The 25,280-nt window shown below is 37.4% G+C and overlaps 1 protein-coding gene across 1 annotated transcript in view; it reads right to left on the reverse strand.

Moving 5' to 3' along the window:
• The window catches only part of LOC145668776 (uncharacterized), a 75,226-nt gene extending 53,261 nt beyond the window's left edge, over window positions 1–21,965 (reverse strand). Inside the window, exon 1 of the mRNA XM_081736938.1 lies at window positions 21,822–21,965. The gene's annotated coding sequence lies outside the window, so the exon portion shown is untranslated. The remainder of the gene's footprint in view (window positions 1–21,821) is intronic.
• Between the last annotated feature and the right edge of the window lie 3,315 nt (window positions 21,966–25,280).

Raw genomic sequence — 25,280 nt, forward strand, 5'->3', positions numbered from 1 at the left:
TGAATTAAAAAGCAATTGAAATGTTTCTGTAAATCTTTGCCAAGTTTCTAGCAAATTTTCACACACACATGTTCTTTAAACTCTTTCATTGTCACTGTATTATTAACCCAACGAACATTTTGTGCACGTGCTCATTTCAGCGGCTGGAGCTCGGCGACTAACGGTCATAGCGAAACGAAGCAAACGGCAATTTGCTCTCTACACCTCCTCCTAGGTGAGCCCAGTAGTCGTAGCGCGCTCCCTCTGCTGATTGGCGTGCTATTTCAAAAGTTCGGCTTCTTTTTGAACATATCTCGTATCGCGTAATTTCTTTGAAACTCACCAAGTGCGATTATGTAACTATGGAAGTTCTCGTAAAACATTTTCACACCAAAGGCACATTGTTCTCCAGCAACGCTGCCAAACCCAAGATATCAGAAGCAAGTGCTCGAAAATTTCAATATATAGGTACAGTGAAACCTGTCTATGTTGACCACCTTCGGTTCCATTGAAAAGTGGCCAACTTACAGAAAATAAGTGTGATTGGTGTGTTTTTAGAATAGGATTTCTAGTATTACTTGATTGTAAAATTTTAATAAGCAATGGCACTACAGCTACTTTTAACAATGACAAATATATTTTGTAGATACCTTTCGAAAAATAGCGAACCAGTTATTAATAACAAATGTATACATGGTGGTTCATTCTGGACGTATTTCTTTTATTCTTTTTGGTACATATGTACATTCTAATTTTGTAGTTAACTATCTCTTGTTAATGAGCTACAAGTGTTTCCCTCAGAGCAAAAGATGTTTTGAGAAAATCTTAAGGGAATTCATATCTCAAAACCTTCGCTACCTTTCGACAAGCCGTCAGATGCCAATAGTTGACAATTGAGATGGTTACCTTTAATCTTGAGAATTTGCCAGAATTGCTAAAGCTCCCCACTGATAAAAGGAGCCGATGCAGCTAACCGTTTTACCAAAACAGATAGTGTAAACAAATAAGTACAACCATTTCCTGAATTCATGTACGTGCTTTTTCTTATTCACATCTTCCTTCACCACCCCTTTATCAGGATAGTCCATTGGCCCCCAAGAACAAATCGTGGAAATCCATGTTTCTTTGATGGGGCCGCGGTGGCTCAGTGGTAGAGCGTTCTCCTCTGGTGCTTGGAAAGTGGGAGATCCCAGCCCCCGCCAAGTAAACTTTGTGGTGGACAAACACCGTGTGCGTGGGTTTTCTCGGGGATCTCCCACTTTCTTCATTCCACCATTTCATTCATTACTCATCATCACCGTCCCCTTTAGCCTAACCGGCATAACCGTGGGACGTAAAACTCAAAGATTTCATTTCGATGTTTATTTGTCTCCAGTTACAAATATAGAACATCTGCCTCTCATATGGGAATACGAAAGAGTTAAGAAAAGTAATGGTGGCCAAGATACGTAGGTAAAGTTATCATATCATAATCAGTAAACATTGCTTTAAAGCGGCTAACTTCCAAGATAGACAGGTGACCAACTTATAGAGTAATAAGCAACGAATGCCTTATGAGAAAATGCTGTTCAAGACGAACTATGCCAAGATGGGCAGGTGGCCAACTTAGAGAGGTGGCCAAGTTGACAGATTTTACTATTTCAGTAAATATCTTTAAAATTAATAAAAACACCGATCAACCAATCTGCAGGCCTATTAATGCAATTTCTGGACTATGTAATTGAAGAAATCCAACAATAGTCTTAAAAGCTTTGAGTTTTTTGTGCACGAGTTGTGTTGAGTGTGTACGAGTTGTGTTGAGTCCAAATCTCAAGTTATATGAATCGCAGCGGTTCAGGCATAACGTCATTTATCAGCTGAGAGTTGAATCTAGTAAATGTGTGAAAAGTATTAGAATTCTCATAATTACGTAGACACATGATATTATTCCGGGAAGATGAGTGGACTTTCCGCAAAATTGTACAGTTTTATTTCGATATAAGTACAAATGCTGCACAGTCCTGTGAAGAAATTTGTGCTATTTAGAAGAAACATACGTTACCAAAAGCAACAGCCAAAAGAGGGTTCGGTCGTCTTTGTTCTGAAAATTTCTTTTTCCAAGATGTTCCTCACAGTGAATCACCAAATACAGCAAAAGTGAGTGATATTCTGGCAAAAGTCGAAGAAGACTGGCATATAAGCAATCATGACATCGCCAATGAACAAAACATTCATCATCAAACGGTGTTAAGCTACGATTGGAGCAAGCTGGTCACAAAAAAAAAAAAAAAAAAAGCTCAGTGTTTGGATTTATATGACCTAAATTAACATTTACTCGATCGAATTTCTATCCGCAGATCTCTTCTGAAACGTAGCGAAATCGTGGCATTTCTCAAATAGTTGGTCACGAGTAATGAAAAATTGATAACCTTGGCCAACAATGTGAGGAAAAGATTGTGGTGGAAAAACGAAAACCTTCACAGTCTGTTGCAAAATCTACAGGTTATGCTGCACGTTTGGTAGGATTGGAAGGGCATCGTGCATCACGAGCTGCTGCCACCGGACAGAACGACAAATTCGGATTTGCACTGTCGACAATTAGCATGAGCGCAGCTAGCAATTAAAAGAAACCGGAACGTGACAACAGAAAGGATGTTATATACCACGCTGACTCCGCCAGACCTCATATATTTTAACGACTCGTCATAAATTGAGATACTTTGGCTAGGAGGTTTTGATGTATTCATCGTATAGCCTGGACCTGGCACCGTCAGACTATTATTTGGTTCGACTTCTGGAGAACTCCCTGAATGGTGTTAAGTTAGTCTCAAAAGAGGCCTGTGAAAACCACGTGTCACAATTTTTGTCCAGAAACCACAGAATTTAAACAGCGACGTGATTATGGTATTGCCGGAAAAATGGCGGAAAGTCATCGAACAAAATGGTACATATGAAGCTTCATGGTGTTATTTTCAAATCACAGTAAATGTGTTATCAATTTTGACCTCCAAAGGTTCAATACTTTGTAGACAATCTCACATTATAAAGACATTGATAAAATAATTTAAATGAACAATATAGCAGGCCCATATAAAAGTTTCGAGAGTGGAAAAGGAGTATCACTGTCAATCAACTCACTAAAAGGAATTTGTGAAGAGAGTTGTTCTAGTACGTCTTCTCAGCTGAGGCTGTGGTGTTGAAAGAGCACAGGGAGACAAGCAATCTTGTTTGAAATATTGGTCCATGTGTGATCTCTCCGTCTTTTTAAACTCCTTCCACTGATTCTCCCTGCAACTTCCGGCTGGTTTATCTCCCTCCTCTCTCTGTGTAGCCCAGTTTTTTTTCCTGATTTGATTGGATTTCATAGCTGAATGAGCCTCTCAGTTGGAGAGGTGATTAACTACTTAGTTGATTTGACTGAGACGCGCCGACTCATTTAGTTAATACTTCTTACTTAAAAAAAAATAAAAAGAAAAACGAAAACGAAAACTATAAAAATCATATCCATCAAGTGAACTGAATCAGATTTTTATTGTGTTTGTTGACAAGATTACTGTTTCACAAGCGCAGCTTTAGAGATACACATATTTCTTCTTCCCCTGTCATAAACTAACTGCTGAGAAAATTGATTACAAGTTCAATCCAATGTGTGGGACCTTTAGTCTTTCATTAGAAAATATGCTGCTGTAATCATTAGCGTAATATATTTTTTTCCAGTTTAAATAACTTAAATTTTTGCGAATAATATACTTGAATTATTCATCAAATTTGACTCACATATATTGGCCACGGTGGGCCACGGTGGGTTCATCCCTGTTGCCTGGGATTCCTGGTTCAATTTCAACTCGCACCAAGTGGACATTATGGTGGACAAAAATCATCTGCGTGTTTTTCTGGAGGTTCTCCCGTTTCTTCTCACGTTCTTCATTCATTCCAGCATTTCATTCATCCTATTCATCACTTTCCTTTAGCCTACACGGCATAGCCGTGGGCAGTGGAGAATCTAGCGGGGGGAGGGGGGCTATACTTCCAGTTTTTCTGGGTGATATAAATAACATGAAAGCTTATAGTAAACTTATGATACACCTTTGAGTTCAGGCTGTCCCCTCCCAGTTTTTACGTTCTACATTCGCCTCTGAACGTGGGGTGTAAAACTGAAAGATTTTTAATTGTCTGTAGATCTTGAGTGCGCATGGTTGAATGATCAAATTATTCTAGGGACAGAACGCTACAAACTCGAGTGATCTCTCGGTTCTCTCTTCAAGACGACTACTTAAATTTTACAGGCGAAGGAATAAAAAACATTGGGTTGATTCTCTTGAAATAGCCGATTCTACGTCTCGTGGGAAACGTCTCTATGTAATGCAACCAATATATGTGCCACGGCTACACGTATGACGACTCAAAGTATGTATCTTATGTTCAGAAGAAAGGCTCGGGTGACCAGTCAGTCAGGATGCAGTGTGTTTGTGAATAGAGTCGTGCTAATGTGCAGTATGGAGAAAACAATTCTGAATGAGACATTCTGCACATTTAATGTGGAAAACAACAGTGTATTTTTATCAGGAATGATGAATGAACGCACCAAACGCAGAAATTTTGTGCTGGTAACTTTACATTGAATTAAATATATGGGCCTCGCACTAAACTTGCTCAAACTAATTCTTTAAATTAAATGATGATGTACTGCAAATGAAATATCTGTTTATATAATAATAATAATAATAATAATAATAATAATAATAATAATAATAATAATAATAATAATAATAATAATAATAATAATAATAATAATAATAATAATAATGAAATACTTATTTATAAAATATAAAGAAAATGGCTTGAGTCGTTTTAAAGAAAATCGTCTAAAAAATCACCCCAAGAACAAACTACCACTTGTGCATTTTAAAGGACAAATGGTTTACGTAATATTGTCACGATATAAATAAAACATGAAGAAAATCATCTGAGTTGTTTTCGAGAAAATTATCCCAAAAGAAACTCTCTCCTAGAAGAAAACAAGTTGGGCGTAAGCCACAGATCTGTTCGCTCTGTTGCCTGTTTCCTTCGCAAACATACGATTGGATTGTAGTATCTGGAACAAATGGGAAAACAATCTTCTGGTCGCAATTATATTTCAATGGCGAGAAGAAATATCTTTTTATTTAGCAAGAAATTTCGTATCTAATCTTGAAATTTTATGGCTTAGGGTGGGAAATTTCCTGTTACAAAACTAACAACACTATTCTGAATCTCCACGCCAACTGCAATGACGGGCAACGAGATAATCGGATATGACGATAGGAATTACGTACACGAGACCTCATCCCACAAAAAGATATATGATAAAATGATATCGCCCACCATGGCACAGGTCCATCTCGACTAATCCAACAGTCTGCAAATATTTGATTAAGGAAATTTCTGACATGCATGTCACAATGTGCTGGTGTGCAGTCATGTTGAAAGCACTGTCGCTGTCTAATTGTTAATGATACATTTTCTAGAAATTTCGGTAAGACGCCAGGAAAAAAGATAAGATCTGCACCTATCAATACGGTGGTGCAGAAGTGGACTGATTCTATACTCTGATCTTTGCATCTTTAGACAGTCCATTTCTGTTCCTTTGTGAACCACCGCAATTTCGTAGTATTGTGGTCTTGCAACTATATACAGTATATCAAAAAGTTCATAATCCTATGATTTCCGAGCTATCTACCACCGCAAATCATTTTTATTACATACGCATTGTTGTTTGCAATAACATGTAATCGCTTTCAGTTCGTTGTCAATGATTTTTTGCTTGCATAGTTGTGCAAATAGCTTTGCTCGTCTGGTACATCTGCAGTTCTACTAAGTTAACTCATTTATTAATGTCGATAAACGGAATTAATCCTTTGAGTTTGGATTTCTAACTATATAATAACTGATAAGAACGAGGAACTGTTAATTGCTGAATATCCATTCGTACTCCATACTTATAAACCAGAGACCAGAATGCTCAAATATTGATAGAAACTTCCTGTCTAGATAGATAATTACTTATTCCACACACGCTTCGGGCGCACGCCATTTCAGATTACTCAAAATTGTATCGGCATAGTCATACAAAGCGTAGGAGTTGTTCAAGAACACTATTTTGATTAAAGAATAGAATCTTCAAATAAACTTTCGCAATTTTTAAAATAAAATGAGTTCACTGACAGCAAATATATAAATTTGGTTAGTAATTGTGTTTTATGCTACATGCTAAGAAGAAAATTCATAAATCCTTTCAGATATTTTTACTTCTAAGTCAGGATGGTAGTTAGTAATTCAATATGTGACATTATCTTTGGAGGAGTGTAATAGACATGAGATTTAGCTAGAAATTCCTTGAGGCTTGAAAACAAGACCTGTGAAGAACAGAGGATAATACTAGATACTAAAAAGCAATATTGATCGGAACAAAAGAAATTACAGTGAAACCTCTCTAAAGCGGACAGCCGTGGGGAATCAAAAATTGTCTGCTATAGAGAGGTGTCCACCTTAAAGAGGTTTCACTATTTTCTTACGTGCATTAGTAAATAAGGTAATATGCAATTAAAAAATATTTTTGCATGAATCGTGTATTCACGAATATTACCAAAATGTTACTGTACCTGCATTATCCTTCGCCATCCAATACTTTATGTTGTAGGCACAACATACAAATAAGATGTTATAGTTCTCTGCACTTTACATTTACCACTACTTACTAGATTTTCAGTATGTCCCTTTAATTTGTACGTTAATTGCACTCTTTTTTGAGACAATATGCGTACCCGCAAGCAAAAAATAATGAACATTTCTTCTGCTTGGTTAGAGATTCCAGCGGGGCAGTAGAATAATGTGTCATCCCAAAAGGCGGGCAACTGCCGATTACTTTTGTGTCTAAAACAGCTTGGGTGGGAGTGGAATGCAAGCAAAAAACATGAAAATGTTATTAAGCAGAGAAGCTTCGTCTGGATTGCTGAGCAGAAAGTGGAGGAGGCAAAATGTTATCACAATACTTCCTTGGTGACACATGTATGAATTACTAAAGATGTATTTTTACTGAACTTTTCAACTTGTTTCTAGAGAAAGTGTCCGTAATATGGAGGTAAATAATACCCATAAAAGACAGAAAAGACTGTCCGAGTCCGTACTAGAGAGTGCCCGCTTTAGAGAGGTTTGCCAATGTGTTTTTTCCTATTACAGTGTTTAAGGATTACCAAATATGTCCGTTACGGGAGGTGTCCGCTTTATAGAGGTGTCCGTTAGTAGAGGTTTCACTGTATAGGAAAGGGAGACAGTAGAATAGGTGACTAGTTTATATACTTTAATAGCATTATTAATCAAAGGATGATATGAAAATAAGAGAAACGTTAGGAATTTCGAAAGAAGCGTTTAGAGGGGAGAGGGAGAACAGAGGGCTCGCCGAGTGTCTGATTTAACGTCCCACGTTATGCTTCGAGGCTAAGGGAGACGGTGATGATGATAATAAATGAAGTAGTGGAAGAAAGTGAGAGGCAACGGGAGAATCCCAAGATAATCCATGCACATAATTTTTGTCTACCATAAAGTTCACTTGACATGAGCTGAGATGAAACCAGGAAATCGACGCACCAGAGATGAGCGCTCTATCACTGGTTTACCGTGCCCTCCCTCCCCCCCCTCCAAGTAAACATCGAGAAATGCATAATATGGACAACAGAAAACTTTAATATTTTACACGAGAGATAATGAAGGCAGATGCACGGTCAGCAACGTCAAGGCATCGCATAATTGGATTTTTTTTTTTTTTTTTTTTTTTTGTATTTCATGAAACTGTGATTAATGCTGTTTACATAAATATTGTGTATAAGCGCGCATCTAGAAATGTTGTGTTTGGGACAGGGGAAGTCGAAAGATTGTAGGAGGTTCGGACCGAGTGGATCCTTCGTAAGTGCGCCCCCAGTGCGGTTAAACATAAGTATATTATTTAAGAAGAGTTACGATGTTTTGTCGGGATACGAACCCGGTGTACCCTCACTACATGTTCGCCTCTAATTGTGCAGACCTTTGTGTCCATGTTGGAGGATGTCAAAATGGGTTTGTTTGTTTGTTTGGTGGAGTTAGCATCTCTTTTCAGCTCCAAAGCTTATACGAATCGTGAACATACAGTTTAAGGTGGAATTCGAATCATTGTAATGCCGTCAATACTCTCCACCAAGAATCGAAATCCGTTAACACCAGGAAGCTGGTAGTTTAGAGGTGAGTGCTTCGTAATTTATGGCACTGTATAATATGCCGCATAACAGTGATGGACAAAAATTCCAGCATCTGTTGAAAAAAAAAAAAAAAAAACTACACAAGTATTGCCAACCACGCTAGTGTGTAACTCTAAGACTGTTCCATAATTTTAGTTTTTTTTTTCTCTCTCTCTCTTTCTATAATGAACAAGTATCCGTCACTCATCAACTGGTGAAGTTTGCTGCTCACAGTGTTGCTAGCAATTTCGAAAAACTCTGTTTTTAAACTGACATCATCATAAGTTGCTATTTAGCTATCACAACAATTCTAAACACAATATATTAGTTTATTTCGATATTTTAGCAAATACCATGTCTAAAATTACAGAAGTAGTTGTCATACCATTGGATTTTAGCAAAGAAACAGTTTTCATAACTTTTTTCCAAGATAACGATATTTTCATCCCTCTCTTGTGTGTGGGGATATTTCATTTCCTGAGAAAAATGTAACAGTAACTCAAATTATAACAGTAAGTCCAAGAACAAGTTTTATCAATATAGCAAATTTCTTTGCTGTGCTAAGCTTGCAACAAACTAAAAATGGTCGATCATTTATTTCAATTTACATATATTACGTACATTACAATCTTTTAACTGAATATTTGAAAGTTCATAAATTTGTGCAAACTGTAACGCAAGCATATTTTAATACCGAACGAAATAATAAAAGTAAAACTGTCTATTTCAATGTTGAAAATAGTAAAATTTTTGTTACATGTTAGGTAGTCCCTCCTTCACCCTGAAAATTGTATCTTTCAAGATCTGATAAGGTTGAAGTTAGACTACCCAGACTATAAAAATAATAACGGCGTTGCATAATTAAAACTTGTAGTACGCCGTAAGGTAATCCAATTTTTATACCCTGCCTGGCAGTAATAATTATTATAATCATTAAAGCTGAATGATCAACATTCTCTTCTTTTGGTGGAGTAAACGGCTCGTTCCCTGGTGTATATGTAATTAAAAATTCCACGTTACATTGTAGTCCATTTCTCATAAAGCATCGGAGCTGAAAGGATAACATGCTTCGAAAATAAATGAGATTTAATCAACTGAACCAGTAAAATAATTTAATTGATGAGTATGTTCATGAATTATCAGTTGAAATATCACCATTAATCTTTTTTTTCTTGAGTGATTTCAAACATTCGAAGAAGCATTAGCCCATAATTGTTTCCCTTTCTTCTTCTTCTTCTTCTTTTTTTTAAATAGAAAAATGTCTCGTCAGTATTAAACATTAGATGCATTTTGAGCTAACACATCAATTGAAAATGAAAATGAAATCTTTCAGTTTAACGTCCTACGATTATGACCATTAGGCTAAGGGAGACGAATGATTAAGGTAAGTAAATAATAATGGAATACTTGGTGGAATGAGAATGTGGAAGGAAACGGGAGTACCCCCCGACAAAACCCTCAGACACGATGTTGTCCACAATAAATCTACTTGGCCAGGGATCGAACCAAGGACCACGCACCAGAGGTAAGCGTTCTACCATTGAGCCACCGTGCCTGTCTAACAAATTAAAACGTATTTTGTGGAATAAAATTCATAGGACCTTTCTAAAAGTTGGCAATCCTAGACTTCTAGGAATGAGCATTGTTTCAACTTATTTCAACCTTTTAAGAGATAAAAGAAGCCCTTGCGATGAGGTTATTAATCTGGTTGCATAACTGCTGTTTGCTTTAAATGCCCTCTGAGTCTAAAAATTCAATTACGTAAAATCTGTTTTTGTAAACTGTTGTAGTTTTCAGAAGTGGCTAGCTAACGATTATCTAGCGTAGAATGCCGTCATCACTCGAATTAGTTTGTATTCTGTGGTAAAAGTGTTGGTTGTTATCTTTAATTTACGTATATGCAAACCTTGATTGTTCTTTCCTATTTACTGCAGCTACTAAGAGCGCATGGACACTTTAATAACAGAAATATTAAGTTCCTATTAATATGTGATTGGTAGAAGAGAAATGTATGTATTAGATTGTGGGAGGGCGCAGTCAGGTAATGGAGCATATAAGACATATACCCATCTACTATTTTCATAGTTTAATGTATATTTACCTTAAATTGATGAAAGAACGAGCGAATATGGGGATGCGCGTGCGCCATGGTTTTGAAAACGTTCTAGCGTAATTACTTATATCTACCAAAAATTCTGGCATTACATCACTCGAGGGCTTCTAAAGTTACGATACTAAAAACGGAAGGAAAATGGTGCTTTTGCATAAATATGTTTCCAGTTATTTTCATTATTATACTTTTTTAAATGTTAAATTTAAAATGATTGACTAACAACTTTGGTCAAGGTTGAATGAGTTCGGTAGATCACGTATGATATGTACACTTTTTTTTTTTTTTTTTTTTTTTACAGTCTAAATTCCAGATTTGATTATCCAAACTCGGTAACCAAAGATATGCGGATGAAAATATTTCACATGCATACTACATCAGTCAAGGAACCTAATTAAGTTTCGGTTTTCATGAACGCAACATAAAATTAGCGTTATAGTTTGCGATATTTATTATCACAATGATTTTGCGATATGACATTAGTGACGCAAAATCAGAATTTTTCAATCATTTATCCTAAGGATTTCCCCCCCCCCCCCACACACACACAAAAGTCAGTTGTTAACGTATATTTTACGCTGCGTTGCAGTCCGCGAATTTTCGAAGAATGATACGGATTGAGGCCGAGAGTGAACATTCATGAAAAATTTGATTAAGTTTGATATGATGTGTTCTGTAAATTGCGTATGATATATTATATCTATAGCTTTTATATATATATATATGTGTGTGTGTGTGTGTATGTGTATATATATATATATAAAGTTTTAGTAACCCTAACACCAGTGGCGGATCTAAAAGGTAAAAACAGGAGGAGCAACTAGAACCAGACTATATACACAGGGGCAGCTTTAGGATTTTAATTTTGGGTAGGCCCGTTCCCTCGCTTATGGATACGTATACACATTTGAATGATTAATGACAGTAGTGGTTGATGTTATTATTTAAATAATTATCTACCATTAATATAAATAGAGGAAAACATACTTACTCTTTATTGTATCTTTCAGCGTTTATATAGTTTTCAAAATTTTTGAGGAGGCTCGTGCCTACCCCTCCGACCCGCTAAAGCCGCCACTGTATATACCTAAATAATAGTTTAAATTATTTTTGTCATTCAAAAAACTGGTCCATGGGGTAGATCCGTCACTGCCTAACACAAACAAACAAACAAAAAAACTAAAGTATAAAAATAATGTGTTAGTTACATGTTCTGATTTCATGGTTCTAAGGTATTTATTTTGTCTGACAGGTTCTTGAAGTGAGTGAAATGTCAGAAGTTGGGAAAATGGAAAAATGTCAAGTATAGGGCTGTCGTGCAGTTGAAAAAAAAAAAAAAAAATCTGACCGCCCGATATCCAACAGGATATGGTTAATATTTATGGCGAACCTGCTTCTTTATATGCCTCCACCAAAAGATGAGTGTAAGAACTCGAGTATGGTAGGAAAATGTTGAAGATGAAGGCGAGGTTAGGGAGATCATCAATTGCTACCACCAAAGAAAACATTGTCTTCGTATTTCATATGATCATGTAAGATCGGCAATTATCAACCTGTCAGATAGCAGACAATCTGAGCATATCATAGGAGCTATTTTGCAACGTAAAGATGAATCGAAATGAGGCTAAATGTTATAACTACAACGCAGGCATCAGGAGGTCGTTGGCAAGTCGATCTCTCCAACAGATACAAGATGGTGTAGGAATTTTGACAGTTGAGGTGTATTTGCATACAAAGAAGTAAAACCGGGAACAATTAAATCGAAAAATGAGGCGCTGTCAGGCATTTCCTACCATGTCCTCAGTGGTGCTATTCTAATTTTTTAACAATCGGTTCTCTCTCTCTCTCTCTCTCTCTCTCTCTTATATATATATATATACGAGGCGTATTCCAGAAGTAAAGGCTGTCAACGTATAGTGAAATGGGAGTAGTTCGGAACACCATTTCACGCATGCAGTGCCAACGACGACTATTGACAATGCCTGTGCAGAGGTTGTCTTGAGTCAGTAGGAGTTTGGCAATCATGGACGGCAGATTGCAATGGTTGCGAGACTTGTTTCTCCCGCTAGTCGTGAAGTGCGCAATGTGATACAATTTTTGCTTGCAAAACGAACTTCTGTTGCTGATGTCCATCGGGAATTGTGCTTAGTGTATGAACCTACGGTAATGAGCGCAGGAAAGGTTCGCAAATGGTGTCGCGAGTTTCAAAAGGGTCGCACCAACGTGCACGATGAAGACCGGAGTGGCAGGCCTTGTGTTCAGACGGATGACCTCATGGGACAAGTGAACCCAAAACTGCGAAGTGATCGGCAATTGACGATCAGTGCTCTGCCTCATTATTCCCCACGTTGCATGAACCACCATCTACAGGATTGTCACCGAAACACTTGGATATCACAAGTTAAGTGCCGAAAATGCTAACAGACCAGCACAAAGAGCAACGAATGTGCAGTGCCAGATAGTTTTTGGATCGGTATCGAAAACAGGGGGATAATTTGTTTTTCCACATTGTGACGGATGAAGAGGCGTGGATCTCGTACATCTCTCAACTATCTCTATAAAAATTGTATATAGTCTTCCATCGTATACAACACCGAAGGATCATTGATATGTCATGACAGACCCAAACTGCAATGCTGCTGAACGACAAGTAGCCTCTTGCATTCTCACTATATGCCACACCTAAAATAACTTAATTGCACCATAAGCATTTAGTGGAGTTGTCCTGGCATTATACCTAGGTAGACATGGATTGAGATCCACACACAGCAGGCTCACACACTTATCAAGTCGTCTACGACGTTCAAACTATTACCACAAACACTACGATCAGCCAGCTCTCTTCGATGGATTGTATGCTGGGGTCTTTAAACTAAGGCCAACATGTTGTCTAAGGCTGGCCGCACACTGAGGGAGCAAATGGATGGAAGCATGTGTCGCACACCATTTTCGCTCCATTGAGGTTCGTCGGAAACTAGCTCTCCATGTATTCAAATAGATCGGCCGCACACTGAGCAAGCGCGTGCTCCAGAATCACTTGCAACACCGCACGGCACTTGGAGCAGTGTCGGACACCTAAGACCTTCTTTTCTTTGAAGCGGGACAATATTGGGGGAGCATCTCAATCAGTACATGTGTAAACCGAGACCTCATATTTAAAACATGTACTCACTACAAATACTCAAAATGATATGATAACATTATATTTCATTTGGATCACAATACGCCTTGAATATGAAGCTACACCACACACTACGGAGCAAATAGCTAAATTGCTCAGAACAAAACTGATTTGCAACACTTGTGTCTACCCGTTTACTTCCTAAGTGTGCGGCCTACCTAAAGACATTTCTGTAATGTGAATTTCATTAGAATTGGACGGCGATCTTCATGATCTGTTTCTAACAGATTTTTCACCAGTGTTCATTGTATAATTCTGTTACATAATTTTGTCCGTTCGCCTTGTTTGTTAGCTCTTTTTGTTCAAAAACAAAATTCCCAAATACTGTGCTTACAAATATCCGTAGTTTGTGTCTATCCCGATGTATTAATGACCAACTTTCGCAACCGTAAGGTAAGGTATCACGGTAAATGAATTTCAGCCCCTTTTACACCCTTCGACCAAGGAAATCGGATTACTGCTCGTTGGTCCTTCTTGGAGCGGACATGATTGTACTGTAATAGCCGGAAGACAAATGACGCGATCGAAATCAAGTTTCGCACGCGTGACCACAGTCATACTAAGAACACGCGTGCGCAGAAGTCAGTAGGACAACTTTGATGGTTTGTTACGCCAAATAAAGATAATTTTTTACAAACCTTCGTACTTTAACTTTTCTATGTTCACTTTCAGGTAAAGTGTGCTGTCAAGAGATATTGATATTTTCTTGCACTGGTCATTTATGTACGAAGAAGGTTAATTGAATTGTTTCCCGCGTGTTAGGAAACAGTCGGACCCTGTGATTGAAATTTATTTTCGATCTAATAAATCCATTATAATGCAAAAGTTGACAGTGATATGTCATTATTTTGCAGCTTTGCATTCTCAGTGTTATTACGAATTCTCAAATCCAGCAGAAGAATGGATGTACACAATTGGATGACGCTTTCTGGGAACTTCTCGTTGCACCCTTGATGCTGGGGATAAAAATAGAACTCCCTTTACTCATGGGATTTACAATAAAAATAAAAAATAAAAATAAAAAAAAAACGAAAGTAGTTTTATGGTCTTACAGCTCTACGGTAAAATAAATATTTAAATACAAATGATAAAATTATACTCATATTTCGATAAAATTAGGAAATTTAACACAACGCAAGTATATTATTTTGTATGATTCGTTTGATTCACCAAACTTCAAAAGCATAACCTTTAAAGTTTTGTTTGTTTGTTGCAGTTTAACGTGTTCAGCACCGAGGCTATAAGAAACGTGGACCCATACTTGTTAGGGTATCGAGGGAAGGGGCACCACAGAAATTTTCCATAGCCGAATTTACCATTATCTATAGCCCATATGGTGCAATTCTGCAAATGATGCAACTAAACCAGGATCCACAGAAGGGGCCCCTCACATTAAATGATTACTCACCGATATGTAAACATAGAATAATATAAAAAGCACTCAAAGAGTACAGACTCCGTAAAGAGTTATCAAATCAAAGAGAAAGAATCCCCCCATATGACCATTTCTGTTCTATGTCGATAAGCCTTGAAACCGAAAATGGCTAATTTTAACCACTTCCGGCTTGAACAGAGTGTTGTAGATAATCATGGTGTGTTGTCTTGAGACACTGAATCCTTTGCAATAAAACGCTTCCCGCTATCTATTGTAATTTTTGTTCTGTGACGATAACGTTGAAACTGGAAATGACTAATTTTAACCACTACCGGTTTGAATATAGCTTAAACGGAGGAGATTCAACTTCTTGTTGGGACGCTGAATCGATTGCAAAAAAAAAAAAAAACACATCTTCATAACGTTTACCATTAATGCTCTACGGAACTTGGTATTGAAACCGGCAATAATAGTAAATTTGAACAACTTCTGCTTTCAGTATGGTGATGTGGATACTGATGCTATGTTACCTTGAGACACTGAAAGTTTGCAAAGAAACGCTTCTTGCTATTTGTTACCAACTTTTGCCCTATGGCGATAAACATTGAAATCGGAAAGGCTAAGGGTTACGGTTACCGGAGGAGATGGAACCTATTCTTTGGACGCTGAATCGATTGAAAAAAAAAATCTTGATATCTCTTACTGTTTTTACTCTGGCATCTGTCGACAGACGGACGGACGGACGGAGCCGTTCTATACAGTATAAAACTTCCGACACTTACGTCTGGAAGTCTAATAAAGTGGACGTATACAAAAATAAACATGATTTTCTATCTTAATGCAAGTTTTGTTTAATTTCGATAAATAAAAATTATTTATGGTTTGTCATTATTATTTATATTTTCACTTGTATATATATATATATATATATATATATATATATATATATATATATATATATATATATATATATATATATATATATATATATATATATATGTGTGTGTGTGTGTGTGTGTAGAAACACCAAAATCTTTTAAGTGCTTAGGGTCTCTAAGGGTCTTAATCCGGCCCTGTGTGGAGCTATAATTTAAGATGGTATCCGAACCACGGTGATGCACTTAAATTTCAGAGCTCTTACGATTCTCAATTATCATAGGATTTATATTCTTTGTTACTAGGGAGATTATGCAGGGCAGCCTGAAAATCTGTCGGATGGATGCTGTGTGGTAAGCACAAGTGTTGCTATTGCTATTATTTTTCATGTTTCTAGCGATATTCTCTCCAGTTTCCCCGGTTTCCGAGGGAGATCTAAAGCTTTAGAGGGGGATCATAACATTTTAGTTTTGCTACAGTTATGATATAGCAGTCAGTTTTTAAAAAAATAAATCATGAAAAGTAACCATGATCCTTATACAACTCACATCTTATGCTCATTTTCCTAGTTACATATTATAAGACGTACGTACGCCAGGGGTGGATCCAGAAGTGTCGTGTAGGGGGAGGGCGCAGATCTGAGAATAAACTAGATATTTTCGATATTTTCCCCTATATATATATATACACAGTGTACCCGAGAAGTCTCTAACCATTCTTGAGAAGGAACACTTGAATTGAAATGAAGTATTTATAATATCAAAGAAGACACCATAAGTCAAAGAAATGCAGTTCGACATGACCACCCTCCATATCCAAGCAAAGTTGCCATCTCTCTGCAGTGTACCTGAACACAGGAATTGGTGGATTGGACGAGGCTTGCCACGGTTCTGAGCAGCATGCTCACCTGATCTAAAGCTCTTGGACTTCTTTGGATGGGATCACATCAAAAGTCAGGTGTACAAGGTGAGGATTAGGGATTTGACACACCTGCGTGAACCCATTTCGGCATCAATATACTCCATTTCCCCAGAAATGTTGCAGCGTGTGTTGAAGTGCACCGCCGAGAGATGTTAACGCTGCTTGGATATGGAGGGCGGTCATGTCGAACTGTTGTGATTTCTTTTACTTACGGCGTCTTCTTTGATATTATACACACTTCATTTGAATTCAAGTGCTCTTTCCCAGAGGTGGTTAGGGACTTCTCAGGCACCCCGTATAGTCTATTTTTATTATTTCCTTTTATTCTGTAAAATTCAACTTGGAATATCAATTTTTAAGTTCGATATTCTCAAAATTTGATATCTCTATATATTAGTAAGACCATTTATTTGGTCATTTTTCAAGTTAATAGTTATTAACAAACATGCCTACCTTCTTTATACTCTGAAAGAAAAAAATGTATGTAAATATACAACACAACATTCCGAAATTGAAGTTATGAATGGAGTGAAAATAAATTGTATTTTTACACGACTTCAAGAAACAAGTGAATATATGCATTTCACACGTTGTTCTCTCATACGGTGACTGCTGTTCTATAAATGAAAAAAGAACGGGACAAACGTCAAAATCAGGGATGAGCACGAGACAAGATTTGAGACTGTCTCGTCTCGAAAATGTGCTGTAAAAGTAATGTCTCGACTCGAAAAATATATACTTTTCTATTAGAAGAGCTGTGTCTCGACTCGAATTTTGTCAAGGAAATTCTGTCTCGACTCGCCTTGTGCGCATCCCTAATCAAAATGTTCAGCTGCATGTACAGATTTTTTTTCTAGCTATTGTATGTGTCCCTGCTGAAGCAAGAGCGGGGCCAGAAAGTTTGAAATTTGAATGCTTTTTCATAACTTACTGTAGTAGCTATAACTTCTGTTATACAGATTGTATAAAAAGCTGTGCATAATTCTATTTGAAATCGCTAGCTTTTATTTTTTAAATATTTCTGGCCATCCCATTACCATACATTTACACTGAGGCTAAGGGAAATGATAATAAAATGAAATGAAATCTTTAATTAAGTTTAACGTTCCACGCTTATGTTGTGCAGGCTAAAGAAGACGATGATGATTAAAAATGAACGAAATGATGGAATAAAAAATGGGAGGAGACGGGAAACACTAAGAAAAACCAACGCACATGGTGTTTGTTCACCACAAATCTCACTTGGTGCAATCTGGGGATCCAACCACAGACAGGCCCGTAGTCAGCCCGAAAATATAGGGGGGGGGGGCGATCAAAAAATATTATAGTTTATCACCATATTATAGTTCATTTGCAAGCCTACTGTGAAAATTTTAGAGGGGCCAGTAAAAATTTAGTGGGCCTCGGACCCCTAGACCCCCCTGGATACGGGCCTGACTACAGACCAGAGTTGAGCGCTCTGCCATTGAGCCATCGCAGCCTCACGTCTGGTCAATCTGGGAAGGTTTATGTTCATTCACTTTAGTGCCGAGAATGACGTGACACATCATTAGAGAATAAAGAACCTCCAACAATTCTCATAATTTTTTGCACAAGTTAGACTTTCAGCCTTGGAAGTTTCATATCTCTTCGTTCTTGCGCAAACGGATGGAAGGTCGGAGAGGCAGCAAAATATCCACTATAACTAGGGAATATTAGCTAGTTTGTAATAACAAATAGACTGGTGTACTATAATCACAGGGAAAATACTTCTGTCAGATCGTCTTGTTGTAATAACAGAAAAAGAGTTACATTTTTTCTTGAGAAGGGGGCGCTACGTCTGGATCCGCCACTAACCCCCCCTTCCCACATTCAGTTAATGATATGCATAATTTGCATGCACTAAATTTTAATATTACATATTTTTAATACTACTTTAACTTTTAAAAGCAGACAGTCTAATTCTAGTTGATGCATCGTACCAGATTTTAATTGTTATCAGAAGAAACACTTAATATGTAGGCTGGACGTTGTAGATGAGGAAAACCATTCTCAGTGTCATCTATTTGTAGTTTACATTATAAAAAAAAAAAATGATTCAACTTGATATTCTACTCAGCATACATTTTAAAAACTTATTTTACTTATGCACTCTTTATAACTCAATGGGAAGAAAATCACACAAAGATCTTAGTTCTTGTATAGCATTATCCATAGGTAAAATATCAGTACAGTTGAACACTTGCGAAGATAACGAAACTTTCTAATCGGAAACTCAAAATTTTCTATCAAACTTTTCTAACAATGATATCAAAAATAGCCGTACTACTGTCTTCAATTTTTTTTTTTTTTTTTTTTTAAAGAGATTCGACAACTTTGGAAGAGAAATTTTTACCCTCTAACATGTCTTTCAGTTGTCAATAACTTTTTACCAACTTACGTTATTTGAAACCTGATGACATATTTAACATTCTGAAAAGGGGAAAAAATGAAATCTGTTAGTTTTTCGACTCACGATTATGCCAGTTAGGCTTAAGGAGACGGTGAGGATGAGAAATTGATAAAATGGTGGAATGAAGAAAGTGGAAGGAAACGGGAGAACCCCGAGGAAACCCACGCACACGGTGTTTGTCCACCACAAATTTCACTTGGTGCGAGGTGGGATCGAATCAGAGACCCCATGCACCAGAGGTGAACGCTCTACCACTGAGCCACCGCGGCTCCAACATCCTGAAAAGGATCTAGCCTATGGTCATATATTACACTACCCACTATCATTCATACAAATAAAAAAATAAAATGAATCTATGGTAGTGGAAACAAGATGGCGGCCGTCCGCGTGACACATTCCCAAAAGTTTTCCTCTTAGTCTAATGTGTATTGCCCGTCTCACATTCAACGAAACTACATCCGCGTGGATTTTTTAAAAGTAGTAAGACTTTTAATACACCCTGTATTTTGCTTTTGAGCAGATTTAAATAAGAATACTAAAACGGACGTTTTGCATGTTATAGTATCGACACATTCCTAATGTAAATCATTAAATACTCAGATGTTGATTTATTTACTTGAATTCCGTTTTACTCTCAGATCACCTGCAAATAATTTGAGTGTCTCATACTGTCTCACTTTTAGTGTTTATGGCTCTCATATAAACGACCTTGAAATAATTTGTAGGAAATCTGACATTGTTGTCAGGTCTAGACCTACTCAGAGATCTGATTTCTGGTCATCCTATATTTCTTGCGTCAAGTTTCTCATTTCATATACTACAGACCAGGGGTGACCAACCCGTTGAGCGGCAGTCCGCGTGGTCTATTCTTATACTGATTCCAATGGAATTACAGAAGTAGATTAATCAAGTAAAAGTAACCAGTATAAACCACGTTCCTCCCTTTGTACAGCTTCAAGAAAGAACAAATACAGGTTTTAACAAAAATCTATAGGTTCTGCAATCATTCTATAGATGTTCTGTGTGATGAAATGTTTTAAATCTAAGCATTTTTATTTATTCATTCATAATAGCCGACAGTCATAATGAAGTGACTTTTTTTTTATTTTTTTTTTTTTACGTATTATTTAAGTACAGAAAAGCTTATTTTTGGATTGTAGAAGTTAGTTCACACATTTATGCTTTTGGATTCATTAAGATAGGACATTACTAGTCTGCATTAAGATAAGTAAACTGCCAAAGTGCCAGTGATTTCTCAAATGAAAAGTAGTTCTCAAAACTAAAAGGACATTCCTGCTATAAATGAATGTTGAGATAGTACCGGAGACATGGTAAGCCTAGCGGGGCACGGTGGCTCAGTGGCAGAGAATGCTTACCTCCGGTGCGTGGGGACCGTGGCCAAGTCAGCTTGCGGTGGACAACTTCCTGCGCGTGGGTTTTCTCGGAGTTCTCCCGTTTCCGCCAATTCTTCCATCATAATTCACTTGCTTTAATCATTATCTTCCTTAGCCTAACAGGCATAATCGTAGGACGTTAAACTCAAAGATTTCATTTCATTTATATTATAAGTGTAAGCTCTTAGTGCTGGACTAGGAACTACCACACGTGCTTTTCATGCACGTAGTTCCAGGTTCGATTCCCGGTGGGTGGCCATTAAAATTTGAACGCTTTGGTTCTGATTTCATCTTAAACTGTAGGACCATTTCTCATATAGCCTGAGTGCTAAAAAGGAACGCTAAACTTTAATAATGAGACTTATGGTCCTAAAATAAGCTATAGGTATATCTGACGCATTTTCTAGTTCTACTCAGAGATTTGTTTCCCGGTTATTCCATGCTTCTTTTAACAATTTTTTATCTTCTCCATATGTATGCCCTTTAGGCTAAAAGGCAAGTTAATGATGATGGAAGAACTGGTAAAATGAGAATGTGGGAGGAAACAGCAGTGCCCTGAAAAAACCCACAAACATGATGCTGTCCACCACAAACTTACTTGGCTGGGGTCTAAATTATTACTAGTACTCTTGTATGAGGTTATAAAACTAAATTACTTGATTCAATTTACAAATAACTGCTTTTCATCTGAGATAGCTAATGCAGTTTTCTACGTTATTTTATTCTACTATGCGATAAAGTGAATATACTATTAACAGAAGAAACCGGGTTTTAAATCCAATTATATAAAGTTAATATATGTATATTTTCAGAATTGGCAATGAATCAATTTCGTTTATTGAATTTGTATTAGAAATAAACATATAACATTCTATATTTTTTAAAACTAGATTAATGAAATAAGAAAGTCTTCAAACTTTCGAATTATGTGGCTTCGAACTTATAAAGCAAGGTAGCCGTTTAAAAGTTGCAGATCACAGAAGAAAAGAACAAAAAAGAAAAACTGCCCCATCTCTTCGTTAGCGCATCTTTTGTGGTCAACACAACCTCCAGCTGTTTCTCTTTCAGCCCCTGTCAACACGTTTCCTGCTCGTTCATCCCTCTAGCTCAGTTAAAACTCAGAACAAAGGCAAAATTCAAAGCTATAATAACTTTCTGTAGGTTCTTTCACATAGAAAATATTTTTTTTAAAATCTGAGTTCGTCCACCTCTGAGTCAGCATTTTCCTCTAAAATGTGAGTTCAGTCATTAAATATTGCAGTAATAAAAAGAAAACACATTTTCACTTTACATAGTTAAAGGATATTTTGGAAAACAATTGCTTACCTTCTTTCTTTCACACTTCTAGCGACGTCCTGTTCGCCGGCGTTCGGGCAATTCTTCTCTGATGCTCCTTGAATCTCCTAGTTCCTTAAACCTCCGCATCATGTCGCTACTGTATTGATGATCTCAATCGCATCTTTAAAGGCACTATTTTGTTTCCTTCCTTTTAAAATTAAATAATTTAAAAGTAGTGAAAGAAAGAAGTATGGAAAAATCTATATTTATGTGGATTGTTTGCATAAAGAGTTACAAAACATATCAATCAAACGTTTCATGAGCAATTGTACGCAAGGGCGCCGATTCTGGGGGCCCCCCAAAGCTCATGTGGGCCCCCTATTGTATTTGTGAATATACAATATTTGGCATAATTTGAGTGGAATTTGTCTTAAAATCTTCATATATATGCCTTTTGCATCTGAATGCCCCCCTCCCCCCAAATTTACAGAGAAATCGGCGCCCTTGGTTGTACGAAGAACAAATCCGGACATCACGAAAAAAAGAAGAGAAACTCCTTCGTAGCTATTAACACATGGGCACATGTAGTTGTGGAATTGGATTCGATTCTCGGTGGGTGTTCAAATGGTTTGGATGTCGTCTGTGCCGGCACTTGAGGAAAGTCACATCAATGAAAAAAAAAATCGCTAGAAACCAAGGGAATATACAGGGTGTTAATGAACTATACCGACAAACTGTAAGAGGTGATTCCTTACATCAAAATAAGAGAAAAAGTTCAAATGGATCTGTGGGAAGAAGTGCGTAGTTTCAGAGCTAGGGTTATTCAAAATCCCGAAAAAGCCAAATTTCAACAGACCCTATTCCGAATTCCAGAAACTGTGGATGGTGGTCCTTATTAGCGTAAAGGAAGTCACGCATACGCAATCCAAAAATGGATTTCATTAATTTTCAGTGGGTGTATAGAGTATTCCATACAGGGTGAAATTTCCGGACATGCCATCAACCGAATTTTGAGATATGCTCTGACTTTATGATCGGTCCAAAGGAGATAAACGATAAGCATTGATAGCAATGAACAGAATTCTTTGGCGTGATGTCGGAACTGTTAACGATCGTCAGCAGCACGGTTTCTCGTACTCAGGAAAATGCATGCTCTAATGTTTTCTTTCACACCTAAAAGTGAAGAAAACGTGAAATATACCGTGACAGAATACATCGGATCACACATTATTCCGAGGCACAAGAAAACATGGAGCTGCCTGTTCCTAACACTTCCCTCCAAAGCATTGGATGTAAATTGTTATCAAGGCTTACCTTCTGCCTACTTTGGACCCTCCTTGAAATCAGGGTATATCTGAAAACTTTATTGAGAGATTATCTGAGAATTACATCCTGTAGGAAATACCATGTATACCTATTGAGAATTGACGAAATATGCACTTTTGGATTGTGAATACGTGGCTTCCTTCACGCTGATAAGAACCACCATCCACAGTTTCTGGAATTCGAAATAGGGCCTATTGAAATTTGGCTTTTTCTTGATTTTGGGCAGCCCCAACTCTGAAACTATGCACTTTTCGCCATATGTCCATATGAAATTTTTCTCTTATTTTGTTGTGAGGAATCACCTCTTACAGTTTGCCGGTATAGTTCATTAACACCCTGTATACACACACAGGGTGTTTCGAGGTGATTTTGAGTTTAACGTCCCTTTTCAACAGCGAGGCTATATGAGACGTGGACCTACTGATTAACGTGGAATCCGAACCACATGAGCTACCGCCGGAAATCGAACCCGGGTCTCTCGCGCCAAAGGTACAGAGTGTTTCGAAGCAACACCGACAACGCTTGGGAGGTGATTCCTTACACCAAGATCAGACAAAAAGTATAGCCCTTTCGGAGTTCCACAAATGCTTCCTTTCGGAGTTATAGGCTGCCGAAAACATGGGAAAATGAACTTTAAAAGGCCATAGCTCCAAAACTGTGAGGTCTACTGTAGTCGGGTCAAGACTTCATTTGGGAACTAATATGTGCCCGATCTAAAAATCCAGGTTTCAGAATCCCAACGTAGTTACATAACAATTTCTATTAAGGGAGTTTGGCTATGGGCATATGATTTGAAGTACTCAACAACTACCCCCATAAAAATTGTTACAGATGTACCGCAGGACTCTGAAATATGAATATTTGGATAGGGCACGTACTAGTTCTTAAGTGGTCTTGAGCTGACTACGGTAGGTCCCATAGTTTTGGAGTTATGGACCTTTAAAGTTCCTTTTTTCATGTTTTTAGCAGCCTATAGCTCCGAAAGGAAGCATCTGTACACCAAGGTTGGCCTATACTTTTTGTCTTATCTTGGTGTAAGGAATCAGCTCCCAAGCGTTCTCGGTGTTGTTTTGAAACACCCTATATATATATATATATATATATATATATATATATATATATATATATATATATATATATATATAGGGTGTTGCAAAATAAGTGTTACAACTCTTGGGAGGTGACTCCTGCCCTCTGCCGTGTCGTGACAAAACGCTGTAACTTTGGCGAAGAAGTTTTGCGAAAATGAGCCTTAAAGTTTTCATCGGAAAATGTGCTCTGTTTCGTGTAGAACCAGTGTAACTAGGCAATAATGGTCAACCAATCAATTTTCACCAAATTTAATCACACAACATGCATTTACGTAACATTACATGTAACCACGTGTTTCCAAAGTCAAGATATACTGGTTCTACACGATACAGATCACATTTTCGGATGAAAACTTTAAGGCTCATTTTCGCAAAACTTCTTCGCCAAAGTTACAGCGTTTTGTCACGACACGGCAGCACTGAGACAAGAAAAAAAGTTCTTTTGAACTTTCGGCTATCGGACATAGTTTCGGATCTACAAGGTGTCGAAAGCATGGTAAAATAACTTTCGGACGCCAATAGTTGGGAAAGTATTCAACGTAAAGAGGGTGGGTAAAAAATTCACTGAAGAAGTCATACCTGTTGTATTGAATTTTGCATGTTTCACAATCCTACCATGCATGCGCAAGGGATTCCCCAAAGGAATGTAGGGAGTCCCGGAATGAAAATTGGTCTAAATGGATATGAATTGATAGGGTTTCTACCAGGTAACAATAATTCGATTGTATTAAGTCGATATCTGAAACAAATACAAAATGGCGGACACCTTCATGCCCGTTGTGTATGTTGCATAATCGCCAGGTGCGGATGCTGGCCAACAGTGTATTCTGAGTATTAAGTGTAGCGAATTTGTACTCAAATGCTCTAGAAAAACATCTAGAGTGTCGGTAGAGCACAACAGATGAAGCAGGGTGATTCACATGTGTGAAAACACATAACGAAAAATGCCCAGAAATGCACTCATACTCAGTAAACGTGAGTTGAAAGCGTCGGAAATGTGAGGATTAGTGTCAAGAACATAAAAGCCATTGCCAATTCACCAATAATATTCCATCAGTCCGATGCAATATGATCTGCACGGTTGCATACC

This window comes from Thermobia domestica, chromosome 13 (assembly GCF_964235325.1).
Source record: "Thermobia domestica chromosome 13, izTheDome1.hap1.1, whole genome shotgun sequence".
Classification (NCBI taxonomy): domain Eukaryota; kingdom Metazoa; phylum Arthropoda; class Insecta; order Zygentoma; family Lepismatidae; genus Thermobia; species Thermobia domestica.